At 30.8% G+C, this 19,062-nt stretch overlaps 1 protein-coding gene across 1 annotated transcript in view; it reads right to left on the reverse strand.

The window, feature by feature from the left end:
• Positions 1-8,101, reverse strand: part of Cyp301a1 (Probable cytochrome P450 301a1, mitochondrial) — a 60,477-nt gene extending 52,376 nt beyond the window's left edge. The window contains exon 1 of the mRNA XM_075378548.1: positions 7,943-8,101. The gene's annotated coding sequence lies outside the window, so the exon portion shown is untranslated. The remainder of the gene's footprint in view (positions 1-7,942) is intronic.
• Between the last annotated feature and the right edge of the window lie 10,961 nt (positions 8,102-19,062).

Consider the following 19,062-nt stretch of genomic DNA (forward strand, 5'->3'; position numbering starts at 1 on the left):
CCGCATTTCAAAAGCTTCTAATCTTTTCTTCTCAGATACTTCGATCGTCCAAGTTTCACTTCCATATAAAGCGACACTCCAAACATACACTTGCAAAAATCTTTTCCTGACATTTAAATTAATTTTTGATGTAAACAAATTATATGCATTTTTAGTGCATTTTTATATTTGTTAATATATTATATTTTTTTATTTAAAATTCTCAATTTGATTTAATTCTTAATTTTTACTTTTTAGAGGGTTTTTCTAATTTGTTTCCTTTTTTTTATTAATGTTAATATTAATATTAGTTAAATAAAAGCTTTTTTAAAAAATAATTTTTTATATGTAATCAAATATATTTTTTTTATTTTTTTAAGACTAAAAAAAAGTAAAAATATTTTTACTCATCGAAGTTACATACGTGTACCAAATTTCAATCATTTTCATACGATAGTTCATGAGAAATGATAATTTTCAACTAAATACGTAAATTTAGCGTAGGGGTAGCGCGCGGGGCGTGGATCATATCAAATTCCGACACTGTAGTGCTGTATTGTCATCGAAGTTACATACGTGTATCAAATTTCATTGATTTTCATACGATAGATCAAAAGATATAGCAGTTGCAAGATTTGATTATTCCTAAAGCGAGTTAAATAAAAGCTTTTAATTACTTATGTTTTTGTATATTTTATTTTTGTTATAAGTGTAAAATTTTAATTTTATATTTAACATTATGTTTTTATTAAGAACATTAAAAATTTAATGTCCAAAAATATTTTTTTAATCATGTTAGAAAATTTATGTTACTGTTTTATAAAAGGAAGAAGTTATTTTATTATAAAATTGTAAGTCATACTCTTAATGTTTGAATTAATGAATGCAGTAACCTTTAACGTACGCAATATGAGCAATTTTTAAAAAGAATTACTTAGCCGGGTCATATTAAAAGATTGAAAGAAATAAGGATTTAAATTTTAAATGTAGATGAAGGCCCGCTTAAAAATAAATGGCTGGATGAGGTTTTGAAAGATCTTACAAGAGATATGTATCAGAAGATGAGGGATAAAGAAATAAAAAGGCCTGGATAGAGGTGATCATTTAAGAAGCCAAGACTCCATCATGGACTACAGTGCAAAAAAAAATCTTCTACTACTTAAAAATTATTAATTTTTTTCTTTTTTACATAAATTAGCTATTTTAGTTAATATAATTTTGAATTCCGTAATGTTTATCATTAGAAATTTTTCATATGAATAATTTCATTAAATAAAAAGAATAAATAATGATTATAATTAGGTAAAAATATAATAATAGTAACAAAAAAAGAAAACATAAGTAGAGAAAGTTGAATAAAATGTTACAATAATAACAAGGACATGCTATGAGAAACAAGATATTGCGCATCTGATGTGGCCGTTTACTTCATCTGGTGTTATTCGCCTTGGACTGTTGATTGCCACCAGCATAATTCAAAGATGATTACAAGTTTTATAAATCAAATAATAATTCAAGAAGAGTGTAAAACATATCCTTCAATATAATAAAAAAAGAATCTAAACATTTTCCTTTTACAATGATTTTTTTTTGCATATCTAATTAAGTATACGAAAAAGGATTTTATAAACTTCAGTTTTGTTTTTATTAAATTAATTAACAATCTACAAAATCTTCCAATCGATTTATTTAAAAAGATGTTAAATGATTTCCCTTTAAAAATAAAATACATAATATTACTCTATTGATGAGGATTTAAATAACCCCATTTAAAAATTAAATAAATAATATTACCCTATTGTTGGGTATTTAAATAATCAGATAAATCTGAATTCTTTTATATTTATCGTATATATTTTTAAATATGCATACAAATATTAAACCAGCCTACCGGGTTGGTTATCAGTTAACTCGACGCCACAAACCAGTTGTTTAACAGTTGATTTTCGAAGTAAAAGATTCAAATCCTAGTAAAACTTAATTGCTTTTATAAGTATTTGAATACTAGAGTGGTTTATTTGGTGGTTTTTTTAACCTCTAGGACCACCGTTAGGTATGGCTTCAAAGGGTGAGATGAATGATAATTTTTGGAGCGTGTGAAAATGCCATACCTGATCGGGGGGATTCGAACCCGGGACCTCCGGATGAAAGGCCGAAACGCTACCACTCGCCCACGGAGGACGGCTACTTTGGTGGTTGAGATTCAGTTAACCACACGACTCAGAAATATTGGCCTGAGTCTGTACGAGACTACATCTCCTTTACAAGTCATATACAGAGCGTTTCATAATGTTCTTCGGAGTTTCGAAAATTCATTAACAAAAAACTATTTCACTTATAAGAATAAAACAAGTACTGTACGAAAGAGTACTTCAAATAGTTTTTTTCTACATATACTAGGCAGTTAGTAAACCATTTGCTCGCTAGGCGTCGACAGTAGAGAAAATGGCTGCCACGGGAAACGAGAAGTCGTTTTGTGTGTAGAATTTCACTCGTCAAAGTCAGTAATTTCTGTGCAACGTGCGTTTCGGTTGAAATTTCATAAGGAGCCACCAAGTAACAATTCAATTTATGCACGGTATAAACAATTCCGTGAAACCGGTTGCTTGTGCAAGCGAAAATCAACCGGTCGTCCATCAACCTCAGAATTCAATGTCGAACGTGTGCGTGCAAGTTTCATTCGCAGCCCGTCAAAATCGACTGCGGCTGCAGGCAGAGAATTAGGAATTCCGAAAACAGTGTGGGGAATTCTCTGTAAAGGTTTATTATGCAAACCGTACCGTCTTCAATTAATCCAGCGTCTTTCTGATGGAGATAAAAAACGGAGGCTCGATTTTTGTTTACAGTTACAGGAAAAGATGTTGTTAGATGAAGGTTTTCTAAACAAGATAATTTTCAGCGATTAAGCTACTTTCCATATTAGCGGCAAAGTAAACCGTCATAACGTGCGAGTTTGGGGAACTGAAAACTTACACGCTTATGTGGAACACATTCGGGATTCTCCGAAAGTTTTTGTGCGATCTCTCGTGAGGCAGTGTATGGACCGTTCTTTTTATGGAAACGACAGTAACCGGCATGATATACCTGGATATGTTACAATTATGGCTTATGCCTCAGCTACTCAACGACTTCATTTTCCAGCAAGATGGTTGTCCTGCCCGTTTTCATAACGAGGTTCGACAGTACCTTAACATAACATTACCTCGGCGCTGGATAGGACGTGCATCTGAAGAAGACCAACACTCATTATGCTGTGGCCACCATGATCACCAGATCTTACGCCATGTGATTTCTTTCTCTTGGGTTACGTGAAAGATAAGGTATTTATCCCATCAATGCCGCACTATATCGCTGAGCTAAAGGATCGCATAATCAATGCAATCAACTCTATCGAAAATGACATGTTAGAACGAGTTTGGCAAGAGCTAGACTTTCGTGTTTATGTGTGCCGTGTCACCAGAAGAGCACATATTGAACATTTATAAATTTTAACAAAAACTGTTTGAGTCCTGCATCACCTCGTACAACTTTCAATTAGGTAAGTGAAATACTTTTTTTGTACTGAATTTCTGTAATTCCTAAGAACATTATGAAACGCCATGTATATATCATCCTCATCTCATTGGTTTGTAGAGGGGGAAGGTTGCTTTCTGTTCACTTGTTGAAGAGATTGTAACATACATATCAGGAAAATAAAATTTAAAAAATTGATGTAGAAATCACATGACCTCCTTGTACGCCTATTAAATTGCATACATACATTTTTTTTTGTAATGAAAAGTACATAAAATTTTATTTCATTAATACTTCTGATATTTTTTATTTATTATAATTACTGAATTTATTAATTATTGTAAAACTTTTTTTACAATCAGAGGTTAATAAGTATTAATAATCAATATATTTAAATTTAAAAAAAGTTAAAAAAAAAAAAGATTAAGTCTGATTCGAATCGATGTGCCTTCCCCTTGTAAGATTCAAATATTTGATTAATTAAACTTTTTTTGACTATAACTCTGTAACCAATGAAAATAAGTACCACTTATGATATATCGTTGAAAAGCGCTCAATGAGGGCTTATTATTGCAATTTAAAAATCCAAATGTTTTGCATTTATGGCTTCTTTGAACACTTTTGGTCCAGTCGATTGCAATCAAGAGGGGAGATATACAACTAGATGTTACAACAGTCCTAAATCCGAAATTTCAACATCCTACGGCTAATTGTTTTTGAGTTATGCGAGATAAATACGTACGTACAGTCGTCAAGCTGAAACTAGTCAAAATGGATTCAGGGATGGTCAAAATGGATAGTTCTGTTGTAATCTGAAAACCGAAATTTTTCGCATAATTTTCGGTTCGAATCCGATTTCATATACGTATTTTTTATCTTATATATATATATATATATATATATATATATATATATATATATATATATATTGATTTACTAATAATTAATTATTTATCTCTGATTGTAAAAGACGTTTTTACAATAAATAATAATTCAACAATAACAATAAAAAAAAAAAAAATAGAAAAAATATCAAAAGTTATTAATGAAATAAAATTTTATATACTTTTCATGAAAAAAAAACCGTGTATATGTAATTTAATCGGCGTACAAGGAAGTAATGTGGTGTCCACATCAGATTTTTGTTTTTTTGTGTGGATGATTATGAAACATCAGCCAAATGCTTTAATTACGCTCTCTGTGGGACCCATAACATAGGTAAGATCTCATGCACAGACATAATTTTGTCCTTAATAGTGAAACCAATTCAAAAATACTAAGCTAAAATTAAAAAAAAATGATTTTAGGTACGGCCGTAACCTCTTGTTAGATCAGGGCTAAATTTTAACAGAAGTTAAAACATTCGTAAACGAACACTTTTTACGAGTTTTATGAGTTTATAGTCAACCGTTTTGGGAATACATAAGTAGTAGTTAAGCTAATTTCATTAGTTCGATCGATTTAACATTTCAGTACTGTATATTACTGTACCATTATACCGAATTTCGAGTTAATAAAGAGAATTTCCAGTTAAATAAACAATCAAAACCGTAGATATTTTATTATACAGAATGATTCAGAAGGATAGGGCAATACCTTGACAACTCATTCTAGAGGCTAAAAATAAGAAAAAAAGTTCATATAAACATAGGTCCGAAAACACTTCGTTAGCGAGTTATACAGAGTGAAAGATTTCGCCCGAGTTTCAGTTCCTCCGGGTAAATTAAGGCTTTCTGAAATAAAATTCTATGTACTTTTCATTTTAATTCAAGAATTTTTACAGCGGTGATTATTAATAAATCAATATATTTAAATTAAAAAAAAAAATAGTTAAAAAATATATATACATGTATACGTGAAGTCGGATTCGAACCGATGTGTCCATGGTTACGAATCCTACACGTTCTCACATACACTACATAATTACTTGAGTGACGTGAAACAAAATTAATATAAAATGCTGATACGGACATCACAAAAAAGTGATGTAATGTGGCATCCACCACAACGCGAGTATGTAAACTGTCAACTTTATTAAAGAATTGGAAGATCGTATCTCACTTTCAAATGAAATAAGTTTAAATGAAGTGCAGAAAAAAATGTGTATATGTAATTTAATAGGCGTAAAAGGAAGTCATGTGGTGTCCAGACTTTTTATATTTGGCATCTTCATCTATTTAATAATATTCAAATAATTAATTCAACTTTACGTATAATAATTTTATTATGAATTTTATGATACCGCTTTGTACCAGCCAGGTAAATGCTAAAGTTAAGGTACATTCAAAGTAGGCAGTTATTTTTATACGAATTTGAATATTAAATGCCGTGGATACCGGTGTTCTTTGGTGACTGGATTTTAATTAACCACACATCTCAGGAATGGTCGATCTGAGACTGTACATGACTACACTTCATTTACATATCATCTTCTAAAGTAATACCTTACGATGGTTCCGGAGGATAAACAGAAAAAGAAAGGTAAATGCTAAGGCAGTGCTATTTTTTCACCCGTAGAGTGGTACATCTATTTATTTCTGACTTGATTTATAAAAATACATTTTTTGATATGGATAAATATGTTTTACAGTCCCTTAAGAACAACTAACTCCTCTACATTCAGGTTTTATAGCGTTTGAAAAAATCCCACGTGTGCTTGGGACCAGAACCTTTGGATACATGGCAGAGACGTTACCACTTCATCATGGAAATCGGCATAATGTATAAAATTTACTAATAAGAATAAATAAAAATTTATTTGTATTTTATTTATGTCTAATTTGTATGAGGTTAGTTAGTAATTTTTTTTTTAATTGTACTTTCATGAATAATTTATATCAGTGGGTGAATGATTACTTCCGGTTTACGTAATATAGTACAGTCACAGCAAAAAAAAAAAATTATTTTTACAGACTGGAATTTTATTTATTTTATGTGCATCTATTACTATTATTATTTTTACTTCCTTGTACGACGTAAAGGAAGTATTATGATCACGAAAAATTTCGCTTTTCAGATTTCAACGGAAATATCTATTTTGACCATCCTTGAATCCATTTTGATAAGTTTCGGCGTGACGTCTGTACGTAGTTATTTATCTCGCATAACTCAAAAACGATTGGCCGTAGGATGTTGAAATTTGGATTTAGGACTGTTGTAACATCTAATTGTGCACCTCCCCTTTTGATTGTAATCGACTACACCAAAAATGTTCAAAATCCAAAAAAGTTGGATTTTTGACTTTTTCTTAACTGCAGTAAAAGCCCTGGTTGAGGTCTTTTCAACGATATATCATAAGTGGTACATATTTTCATTGGTTACAGAGTTATAGCTCAATGAAAGTTTAATTAATTAAATATTTGGATCTTACATGGGAAAGGCACATCGGTTCGAATCAGACTTCATCTCCTTTTATTTTTTTAATTTATTTAACTTTTTTTTATTAATAATTATTAACCTATGATTGTAGAAAAGGTTAGGGGGTTATAGTGAGAAATGACCATGAGTATTGTGTTTTTACTTGTACGAAGTAAAGAAAGAATTGTGGTCGCAGAAAATTTCGGTTTCCAGATTTTAACGGAAATATCCATTTTGACTAGTTCGGCGTGACGTCTATATGTACGTATCTCAAAAACGATTAATCATAGGATGTTGAAATTTTGAATTTAGGACTTTCATAACATCTACTTGTGCACCTTCCCTTTTTTACTACAATCGACTGGATAAAAACTGTCCAAAAAAGCCCAAAATCCAAAACGTTTGGATTTTTTACCTTTTCCTAACTGCAGTAATAAGTTGAAAGCTTTTCAACGATATATCATCATAAGTGGTAATTATTTTCTTTGGTTCCATAGTTACAGCCAAATAAAAGTTTAATTAATGAAATATTTTGATCTTACAAGGGGAAGGCACATCGGTTCAAATCCGACTTCATCTCCTTGTTTTTTTTTTAAATTTAAATTTATTGATTTATTAACCTTATTGTAAAAAAAAATACAGTAAATAATAAAAAATGAAAAAATCAGAAGTTATTAGTGAAATAAAATTGTATGAATATTTAAAAATGTGTATATGTAATTAATAGGCGTACAAGGACGTTATGTGGTGTCCACATCTAATTTTAATAATATTGAAAATAATCTATGTACATTTTAGTAGTGCAAATTAATGTATTTTCTATCATTAGATGTGTTTTTAATATAATTAACGAATTCATCTAAATGTTACGTATGTAATAATTAATTATTATTTAATTGTACTATGTTTCTTTAGGTGATTGTCCAAAGTTATTAATTTAGATCAATAATTAATAAAATTTTACATCTCATAAACACAATAATTAAAATTATCATTATTAACCAATTTACAACAAAATATTAACGCTTAACTACACTGCATAACACAATTATTAAAAAGAAAGAAAACAAAACGCTTTTTATAAAATACTTACACGTTGTGTTCATAAACAATTTCAATTACAAACGAAAAATAATATATAACTAAAAACTTTGTTTCGATGGAATGTTAGTTCATACTGCGGTAAAATGAGAAGTGCACTGTGGTCTACCTACCGGAGTTACAGCACAGAAGGGAACTAACTCCCCACTGTACTGCGTTGTATCGGAATTTTCCTCTCCCCACTGTTACCAGTCGTAAATAGTTGGTCCGTAACACAACATACAAACACACACACACAAACACGTAGCAAACGATAGCACAGCCACAGGTGCAAGTTTTGTATGTATATTATATATAAGGGATCCGGTTTTAAAACATGAGATAGTTTTTGGTAGATCATATATTTCATTTACATGTTTTTTTCTTTATATGATTTAGAAAAAAATATTTTTTCATTCTTTTATAAAAACAATCAGCAAATCTAATTTAATTTCTAATTTTTTATTTGTTTTTTAATTTTTTTCTTGAAACCAGATTTACGTTAATATAATTTTTAAGAAGTCTATGTTTTATACCTATGATTCCCAAACTCTGCGCCGCCAGCGTCCAGGGAAGCCGCAAAAATATTGTAAAAGGAAGCCTCATAATTAATTGAACCAAGAAATTTATAATTATTAATTTAATGTTAATAAAATAAAAATATAATGAAGATACACGAGTTTTATTTATTTTTATTTCTTACTTATGAGTAGTCATACTTTTACTTAGGGTAAGGCGCCATCGAAAACTTTTAATTGAAAAAGGGTGCCGCGACCAGGAAACGTTTGGGAACCCCTGTTTTATATATTTTTTTTTGTCTTCAGTCATTTGACTGGTTTGATGCAGCTCTCCAAGATTCCCTATCTAGTGCTAGTCGTTTCATTTCAGTATACCCTCTACATCCTACATCCCTAACAATTTGTTTTACATATTCCAAACGTGGCCTGCCTACACAATTTTTCCCTTCTACCTGTCCTTCCAATATTAAAGCGACTATTCCAGGATGCCTTAGTATGTGGCCTATAAGTCTGTCTCTTCTTTTAACTATATTTTTCGAAATGCTTCTTTCTTCATCTATTTGCCGCAATAACTCTTCATTTGTCACTTTATCCACCCATCTGATTTTTAACATTCTCCTATAGGACCACATTTCAAAAGCTTCTAATTTTTTCTTCTCAGATACTTCGATCGTCCAAGTTTCACTTCCATATAAAGCGACACTCCAAACATACACTTTCAAAAATCTTTTCCTGACATTTAAATTAATTTTTGATGTAAATAAATTATATTTCTTACTGAAGGCTCGTTTAGCTTGTGCTATTTGGCATTTTATATCGCTCCTGCTTCGTCCATCTTATATCTCAATAATCTTATATCTCCGGAACTACTGGACCGATTTTGACCAAACTTGGTCGAATTACTTCTATATTTAGACCGTTAAATTTTCAACTTAAAAATTAAAGGGTGTGAGGCTACACAGCAAGTTCACCCTCAGTATCTCGAGATTCCGCATAATTAAGGTCATATTTTTCTAAGCACATTTGTTAACGATTAAAAAATAATATTTTCAGAAATTTTTTTTTCAAAATCGCATCCCCATCCCAAAAAAAATTCTGTGACGACTGCTATGTTGTGACGTCACAGATGAGAGGTAGAATTAAATAAATGACTAATATTTAAAGTATAAAAATATAACTCGGTCTGCCTGATTTTCGAACTCGGTACCTGGTGCATTATGCCTCGTGGCTTCACAAGTCTGCTGACCGTACAAGCGAAATTTGTTCTGTGTAAGTTGTGAAACTACATTAGTTAGTGCCGACCGTCGCCGGTACTACCGCCACAACCGCGCGAATTAAATACGGTATGCACGCGCGCTTTTGTTAAAATCATTGAATTAAATGATTGGAAACATGAAATAAATTCATGGAAACACTGTTTTAGTCTTCCTAACATTTAACTTAATCCATATTCATAACTACACTCAACTTCTATTTTCTGGAGTGATTTATACATCTCGTCAAAATCACAGTACCGTCCTTGTATTGAATATTAATGCTATTGACTTTTAATTCAGATTCTTCTGTTTGATAATTTATATAAAAATATTGGCAATAAAAATTATATTTTCGTGACAGAATTATTAAAAACAATATCCTATTTCATGTTGCTTAGCCGATCCATACCTTGCAAAACTTTTACAAACAAATTTTGCTGTTAAAATCACCAATAAATTTGAAATTACAGTTATATAAACGCTATTCCCAGAATTTACAAGTTTGGGAATTGAAAAAAATGCATGTTAAATTGTAAATTTTCAAATGTAAACTCAAGTATGTTTACATAAATATAACTGTAACATTAATTACACGTTAAATTATTCGATTTTATCTCTTTCTCTATCTGTGTGCACTACCAGAACAATATAAATAATAAATTTGTTCTTTTATGAAGGCTAAGAAAACTACTAATTACTTTCTTTATTTTTCTTTTTACTTTCTTGTACGAAGGAAGTATTGTGATCTAGAAAAATTTCAATTTTCAGATTTCAACGGAAGTATCCATTTTGACCATCACTGAATCCATTTTGGCTAACTGTAAAACGCTGAAATTATAGATTTAGGACTGTTGTAACATCTAGTTATGCACCTCCCCTTTCTGATTGCAATCGACTGGACCAAAAGTGTCCAAAAAAGTCCAAAATCCAAAGTTTTTGGATTTTGGACTTTTTCTTAACTACAATCTTCATTGAGAGCTTTTCAACGATATACCATAACTGATACTTATTTTCATTGATTCCAGAGTTATAGCCAAATAAAATTTTAATTAATGATGTATTTTGAACTTACAAAGCACATCGGTTTGAATCAAACTTTATGGTTTTTTTTAACTTTTTTTTTTAATTTTAATATATTGATTTATTAATAATTATTAACCTCTGATTGTAAAAAAAATTACAATAAATAATAATTCAATGATAACAATAAAAATAAATATCAGAAGTTATGAATGAAATAAAATTTTATGTACTTTTCATTTTAAAAAAAATGTATATGTAATTTAATGGGCGTACAAGGAAGTCATATGGTGTCCACATAAGATTTTTTTCTTTGTAATCGCATGTAAAAATAAAAAGCAATAATAGATAGTGGATGGAATTTCATATAAAAACCTACCGGGTTCTTTCTTCTACTCTAGTGAATTTTATATAAGCACCAAAATTGTGCTACAATTATCACATATAGTTAGTGTAACTTGAAGGCGCGTAATAAACTTCCATAACTCCTGTTCCTGTTAGAGACAATTAAAAAATTCAGAAAGGTATGGATTCATAAGCCCCAAAAGACTATAAATTAGGCAAATTATAGAAATATTTTTAATTTCTGATCGCCTGTTAATTCGAATCTATTGTGAAAATTTGCAGTTGCAGTTGCAGTTGTTGATAAAACACCTATAACAATCAAATAGCAAAAAATTAACAACAGTATAGCGTTCTGCCCTTGAGCTTTATTATCAACTCATTCCATAAAAGATATCTCTGTATCTTATTTATTATTTTTGAAAATTAAATTTTTTAGAAAAAGCGTGTTTAGTATTTTTGGTTTACGCACAAAACTGATCGTTATTAATTCTGTTTTTTAAATATAAAAAATATATTGTGGATGTAGTAGGAATTAGTGAGGTTCGGTGGGAACAGGAAGGCGACTTTTGGTCAGGTGATTTTAGAATAATTAACTCAGCTTCAAATAATGGGCAGGCAGGAGTAGGTTTCATAATGAACAAGAAGATAGGGGAGAGAGTAGAGTATTTCAAAACGCATAGCGATAGAATCATTGTAATAAGGATAAAATCAAAACCTAAACCGACAACGATTGTTAACGTCTATATGCCTACAAGCGCCCATGATGATGATGAGGTAGAGTGTGTATACGAAGAGATTGATGAAGCAATTAAACATGTAAAAGGAGATGAAAATTTAATAATAGTTGGAGATTGGAATGCAAGCATTGGAAAAGGCAAGGAAGGAAATATAGTGGGTGAATACGGGCTGGGCGAAAGGAATGAAAGAGGGGACCGACTTATAGAGTTTTGCACGAAGTATAATTTAGTAATTGCCAACACCCAATTTAAAAATCATAATAGAAGAATATACACTTGGAAAAAGCCAGGCGATACTGCAAGGTATCAGATAGATTATATCATGGTTAAGCAAAGATTTAGAAATCAACTCGTTGACTGCAAAACTTACCCCGGAGCAGACATTGATAGCGACCATAATTTGTTGATAATGAAATGTAGATTGGGGTTTAAAAACCTGAAGAAAAGGTATCAGATGAATCGGTGGAATTTAGAGAAGCTTGAGGAAGAGGAGGTAAAGAAGATTTTTGAGGAGGACATCGCAAGAGGTCTGAGTAAAAAAGATAAGGTAGAAAATGTAGAAGTAGAATGGGAGAATGTTAAAAAGGAAATTCTTAAATCAGCAGAAGCGAACTTAGGCGGAATAAAGAGAACTGGTAGATGGATGAACGTAGAAAATATAGGAATGCTGGTGATGAAGAAAGTAAAAGGAGGAACTATCGGCAATTAAGATATGTTATAAACAGGAAATGCAAACTGGCAAAAGAAGAATGGATTAAAGAAAAGTGTTCAGAACTGGAAAGAGAAATGAACATTGGTAAAATAGACGGAGCATACAGGAAAGTTAAGGAAAATTTTGGGGTACATAAATCAAAATGTAATAATGTGTTAAACAAAGATGGTACACTAATATATAATACGAAAGGTAAAGTCGATAGATGGGTGGTATATATTGAAGAGTTATACGGAGGAAATGAATTAGAAAATGGTGTTATAGAAGAAGAAGAGGAAGTTGAGGAGGATGAAATGGGAGAAACAATACCGAGATCTGAAATTAAGAGAGCATTAAAAGATTTAAATGGCAGAAAGGCTCCTGGAATAGACGGAATACCTGTAGAATTACTGCGCAGTGCAGATGAGGAAGCGATTGATAGATTATACAAACTGGTGTGTAATATTTATGAAAAAGGGGAATTTCCGTCAGACTTCAAAAAAAGTGTTATAGTCATGATACCAAAGAAAGCAGGGGCAGATAAATGTGAAGAATAGAGAACAATTAGTTTAACTAGTCATGCATCAAAAATCTTAACTACAATTCTATACAGAAGAATTGAGAGGAGAGTGGAGGAAATGTTAGGAGAAGACCAATTTGGTTTCAGGAAAAGTATAGGAACAAGGGAAGCAATTTTAGGCCTCAGATTAATAGTAGAAGGAAGATTAAAGAAAAACAAACCAACATACTTGGCGTTTATAGACCTAGAAAAGGCATTCGATAACGTAGACTGGAATAAAATGTTCAGCATTTAAAAAAAATTAGGGTTCAAATACAGAGATAGAAGAACAATTGCTAACATGTACAGGAACCAAACAGCAACAGTAACAATTGAACAACATAAAAAAGAAGCCGTAATAAGAAAGGGAGTTTGGTGTTGGGGTGCAATTTTGCAAAACTTTTTTTGATAAATATTGTTATTTTTTAATTGTTAACAAATGTGCCTAAGAAAAATAAGACTTTAATTAGATGAAATCTCGAGATACTGAAGGTGACCTTGCTCTACAGCCTCACCCCCTTGACCTTTTATGTTGAAAATTTAATAGCGTCAATGCCCCATATATAGAAGTAATCTGATAAAGTTTGGTCAAAATCGGTCCAGTAGTTCAGGAAATATAAGGTGATTTAGAGGCCAACACTGAACACACACACAAACATAAACATCTGGAATATTTCCATTTGGTTTTGTGGGTTTCTTAGGTGTCAAAACATCAAGGTCCAGTGAAAACCACATGTGCTCAAATTGGACCAATTACAATACTTTCCCTTCTAGAGCTAAAGTACTGCTATAACGCTATCTAGATGGGAAAGTAAAAATGCTAAATCTGAACTGAACACAAAGTTAAGTCCCCATTAGGAAGCCACCATTGTTGAATTCTTGAGAACAAAAATTTAAATCCTAAAAATAGGTAACACCTTGAAATTAGTTATTTAAAATGAAATAAGAAATGTAAATCACTGTATGGATATCTTTTAACCAATTGTCCACTAAGAAAAAATAAAGCTTAAAAAATATAGCACAGGGGGCAAATAGAAACTATATTAAAATAAATAATATTAAATTAGTTATTATTGTTATTGTTAAATTAAATGTGGTTTGAAATTTTAATTTAAAAGTTCCATAATAATTAATATTTATAATATAATATGTACATTATACGAGGCATATTCATAAAGTAAGGTCCATTTGGTCATTAAAAAAAATGACTCGTGAGAAAAGGTTTTTATTTACAGTTTAGTTTACTACATATCTATTTCACTTTTCCACACAATCGCCATTTAGTTCTAACCACTTTTCGTAATGCTGCACCAGTTTCTTTAACCCCTCTGCATAGAAGTTCATCACTTGGGAACTGAACCAGTTGACAACAGCAGTCATGGGTTCCTCGTCGTTTTCAAACCATTGTACACCAAGCAACTTTTTCAAATACAAGAAGAGAAAGTACTCGCTAGGTGCAAGGTCGGGACCATATGGAAGTGATCAAAATTTTCCCAATAAAAATCTTGAATCTTCTTCTTGGTAAAGGCAGCGGTGAGAGGATGCACACTGTCATGAGGGGGGATTATGATGAATGACAGCTTCCTGTGTTGTCGATTTTGGATCACATCTCAGTTTGGTGAGCATTTTGCAGTACACATCGGCTGTAACTGTTGATTCATGTTCCATGAAATCAACCAAAATGACACCCTTTTCATCCTATAAAACGGTAGCCAACATTTTTCTACCCTAGTACGAAGACTGCTTAAATTTTTTCAGTTATGGAGTACTTAAACGACACCAATGCATTGACTGTTGTTTCGATTCTATGTTGGTGTAGGATATCCATGTGTCTTTGCCCTTAACAATGTGGGAAACAAATCATCTCCATCTTGTCGATAGCAGTCCAAAAATGCTTGTCCACTGCACATTCTTTGCTCTTTGTGTTGGTTGGTGAGCATTTTCGGTACCCAGCTTACACACAATTTGTGATATCTGAGCTTTTCTGTGACACTCGTGTAGATTCAGGTGTGTCCAACATGCGGAAATGCATCAGCTAGAGCACTAATCATCAATCGCCAATCACATTGTAGTTTTCAGTTCACTTGTTCAATGATTTCGTTGGTCTGAATACTGGGCCTGCCAGTCTGCTCTTTGTCATGCACATTTGTACGGCCATTTTTAAAGACTCGACATCATTATCTAACCTTTCCTTCACTCATTACTATAGGTCCATAAACTAGGCACAATTCCCTATGAATTTCAGCAGCTGAAGTTCCTTTTGCACACAAAAATTGAATCACGGCATGGCCTTCACAACTGGCAGGAGAAGCGATTGTCGCAGACATTGTGATCTGCATTCACTGGCAGGCAAACGACTACCGAATCAAAACAAAAACTGCAGTGGCTTCGTAAATAGCCAACAGATGACCCTGCATACATGAAACTGTTCTCAGACCTGCTAATATTTAAATATAGCCAACAGCCCTTACTTTATGAATATGCTTCGTAATATATTATAGTATTTAATAATAAAATCTTTAATGATTAAACAAATAAATAAACACATAATTTTTAGTAAAAATAAATTAATATTTTAAAATAAAAAGGATGACATCTATGAAAATGTGTTATTTGTAGTTATCGTGCAACAAAACAACTTACTTGAAACAAAAAAAGCAAAACTTCATAATTTGATAAAACCTAGCATAAATTTTTCTTATACTAAATAGATATTCAGACAATTGCAAGAAAAGATCTTAAAATTTCAGAAAATTAGTTTTAATGCAATGATTATCTAACCTTAAAAAATTCATTACTAATTTTTGCTTTAACTCTTTAATCATGGAACAGATCAAAACACTCGATTTCATAAACATTTCACTTAATATAATGCATAATTTTCAATTTTCTCTCATTTAATTCACTTGTAATGTAATTATTTAGCCATAAATTTCCAAAGATAATTTTCTTGCATTTAAAACTTAAACAAGTTAAATTTCACATTTGGCAGCATCTTCAATTTTCTTTTCAGAAAATTTTAACACTTAAGCAATAGTAAATACATAATTACTGTTGCCAGAAAACTTGGCTCAGATTTAGTAAATACTGATTCAATCTCAAAACTGACTGACTTTCCATTGTTGATGGGAGGTCATCTACTAGAGTACTACACTGCAAAAAACACTACACTAAACACCATTGGCAAATACCTTAAAATTAATTATACGAAAAAATGTACCTCGCCTCTTGTAAAATTTTGAGAAACAGGATCAATGAGATCTGGTATCTTCTTATTTTTTTGAGAAATAATGACCAAAACTGAATGACATCAATCACAGATTAACATACAATTTTTGTACCAAATTCATCTGAATTGTACCATCCAGTCTGAAGATACCAAGCAAAAAACAGGCAAACATACATATATTTTTCCAAATTTCCAATGCTAAAATTGTTTTTTGGTTAGCAAGAATAAAATGTCAAGATCTTCAAAAAAACCTGACATCAAAATTTCACCACATTCGGGTAAGTAATAATGAGAATATAACTTTTTATCAATGCACTTTTTAATAAAAAATATAATTACATTAGTTTAAACAATAAAATAAAATATCTTAGAACAATGTGATATATAAATCCATTAAAATTTGTGTAATTACAATGCAAACAAGAATAATATTGCAAAATACTTATTTTTATTAATAAAATATACATTTAATGTACAAAATAATTTATAAAAAACAAGAATACTGTAAAATACTTATTTTTATCAATAAAATATATATATTTAATATGCAAAATAATTTATAAAATATTAATAATTGCAATAATACAATAAAATACTAAATAAACTCGGTACTTACGTATTAATGCCACCGCAACTACAGCTTTATTTAAAATTGAGTATTTATTTTATCGAGTCTCTTTATTAATTTTAAGGAATGGTTATTTATATTTATTTATTTTATAAATATAATTTAACCAAATTTAACCTCCGCTCGCTAATCTTGATTAATTAATACCGTAATTTTTTGAGTATTTATTTAATAAATTCAGTAAATTATTGCAATTATTTATTATTTAAATAAATAATCAAAACACACTCCTGTTAATTAGTCAAGGTTAGCGAGCGAAGCAAGCGTAGGTTAAGTTTGGTTAAATTATATTTATAAATAACCTTTTATTAAAATTAATAAAGAGACTGTTTTGAATCTATGTTGAACTGTATATCGGCCCATTTTCCATCGAAATCCGATTGACTACTTTGTTTTTAAATAAAGCTGTAGCTGCGGTGGCATTAATACGTAAGTACCATAAACTCTTATAATAATGTTTAAACAAAACATGAAAAAATTACAAAAGTGAGGTAGTGATAAACTTAGTTAAATAGATTTATTTAATATAGTAAAACCTACTCATTACAGAATCTAGATAAAACAGACCAATCTGCAACTGTAACTTAGCCTAAAAATGCAATTAGAGCTGTAATAAATAATTATTTGTAAAACACTCAAAGTACGTGAAAAATATAAAGTCAATATAATAATGTAAAAAATAAACCCTAAACAAGGAAATGATTACAAACCATTTACTTTTTTTATTTGAAATGTTTAGCTTTATTCAGTCATTAAGATTCAGAAAGATGTAGGGAATGAGTTGGTCTGCAAATCATTTTTTCCTATATACAAAGGCCTGATCAAACAGTAAAAATAATTTTTTAGTTGTATGCATTATATCTTGTTAATCGAGTTCATCTTTTACTTAAATGTAGGTAGTACTGTCAGTGAAAAACATGTTAATTTACAGCCAGCTACAACACTTAGTTTGTGTTTGGTGAGTAAAAAACAAGAAATACTTTACTGTGTTCGGCGCTTTTTTGTGTGGTGAAATGTCAGATCAGAGAATTTGTCTGAAATTTTTAATTAAAAATGGAATCAAGTGCAACAAAGCGTTTAAAATGTTAAAAATACCTTTCACAATGATACTATGCCATGACCACAAATTATGAATCTTATAAACAATCAAGAAGACACAGAAGATGAGGCGAGATGTGGGCATGCAAGTAAATCAATCGATGATGAAATTGTTGAAAAAAATTAAAGAGAGTGTCCTTGCTAATTGCAGAATCACCATTAGGAAGACTGTCAAAGAAATAGGAATTTCATGAAGTTCATGTAAAGTAATTTTTACTGTTTTGAACATGAAATGGGTGGCAGCCAAATTTGCTACAAAACTGTTGAATTTTCAACAAAAACAGCATTGTGTAACCATAGCTAAATATATGCTTACTGAATCACTAAAGATCCTACAGATCTGCTCAAATGCATCATAACATATGGGTGTCACCCCAATGGAAGTTTTCTGAAAAGCCAAGACCAAAAAAAAACATGTCAAGTCCTATCATATGTGACGGTTCTTCTAAATGTTTTCTTTGACTATAATGGAATTGTTCATCTTGAATTGTTATTGTAAGGTAATAGTCAACAAGGAGTACTACCTAGAAGTTTTAAGCAATCTGCATGACGCCGGATTAGATAACATTAATTTAATTAGATAACTTATATAATTGGATAACATTAGAGCCTAACAAAAAATTTTACAACTTCATGGTAAGGGTTCAAAAGTCAATGAAATTGTAGAAAAATTTAAATTGTCTCATTTTACCATTAGTACTATAATTACCAATAAAGAAAAATACATTACAGAAATTATTAATGCCACTCCTATGTTGTCATGCAAATTAAGAAAAAGGGAAAGTTTAATTCCAGAAACTGAGACGATACTAATAGAGTGGATTAACCAACAAACTCATACTTTACATATGCTGCTACACCAGGCAATGATATCAGGTAAGGCTGTTTCAATTTTTAAATATCTGAAAGAACAAAGAGGCAAAATGAACACAACTTTTAGCGGCAGTAAAGGATGTTTGATCGCTTTAGGCAAAGAGCTGGTATGCATAACATAAAATTGCAAGGAAAAACTGCAAGCATAGATACTGTAGCTGCCACAAAGTTTCCTGATT

This window comes from Lycorma delicatula, chromosome 11, assembly GCF_047948215.1.
Source record: "Lycorma delicatula isolate Av1 chromosome 11, ASM4794821v1, whole genome shotgun sequence".
NCBI lineage: Eukaryota > Metazoa > Arthropoda > Insecta > Hemiptera > Fulgoridae > Lycorma > Lycorma delicatula.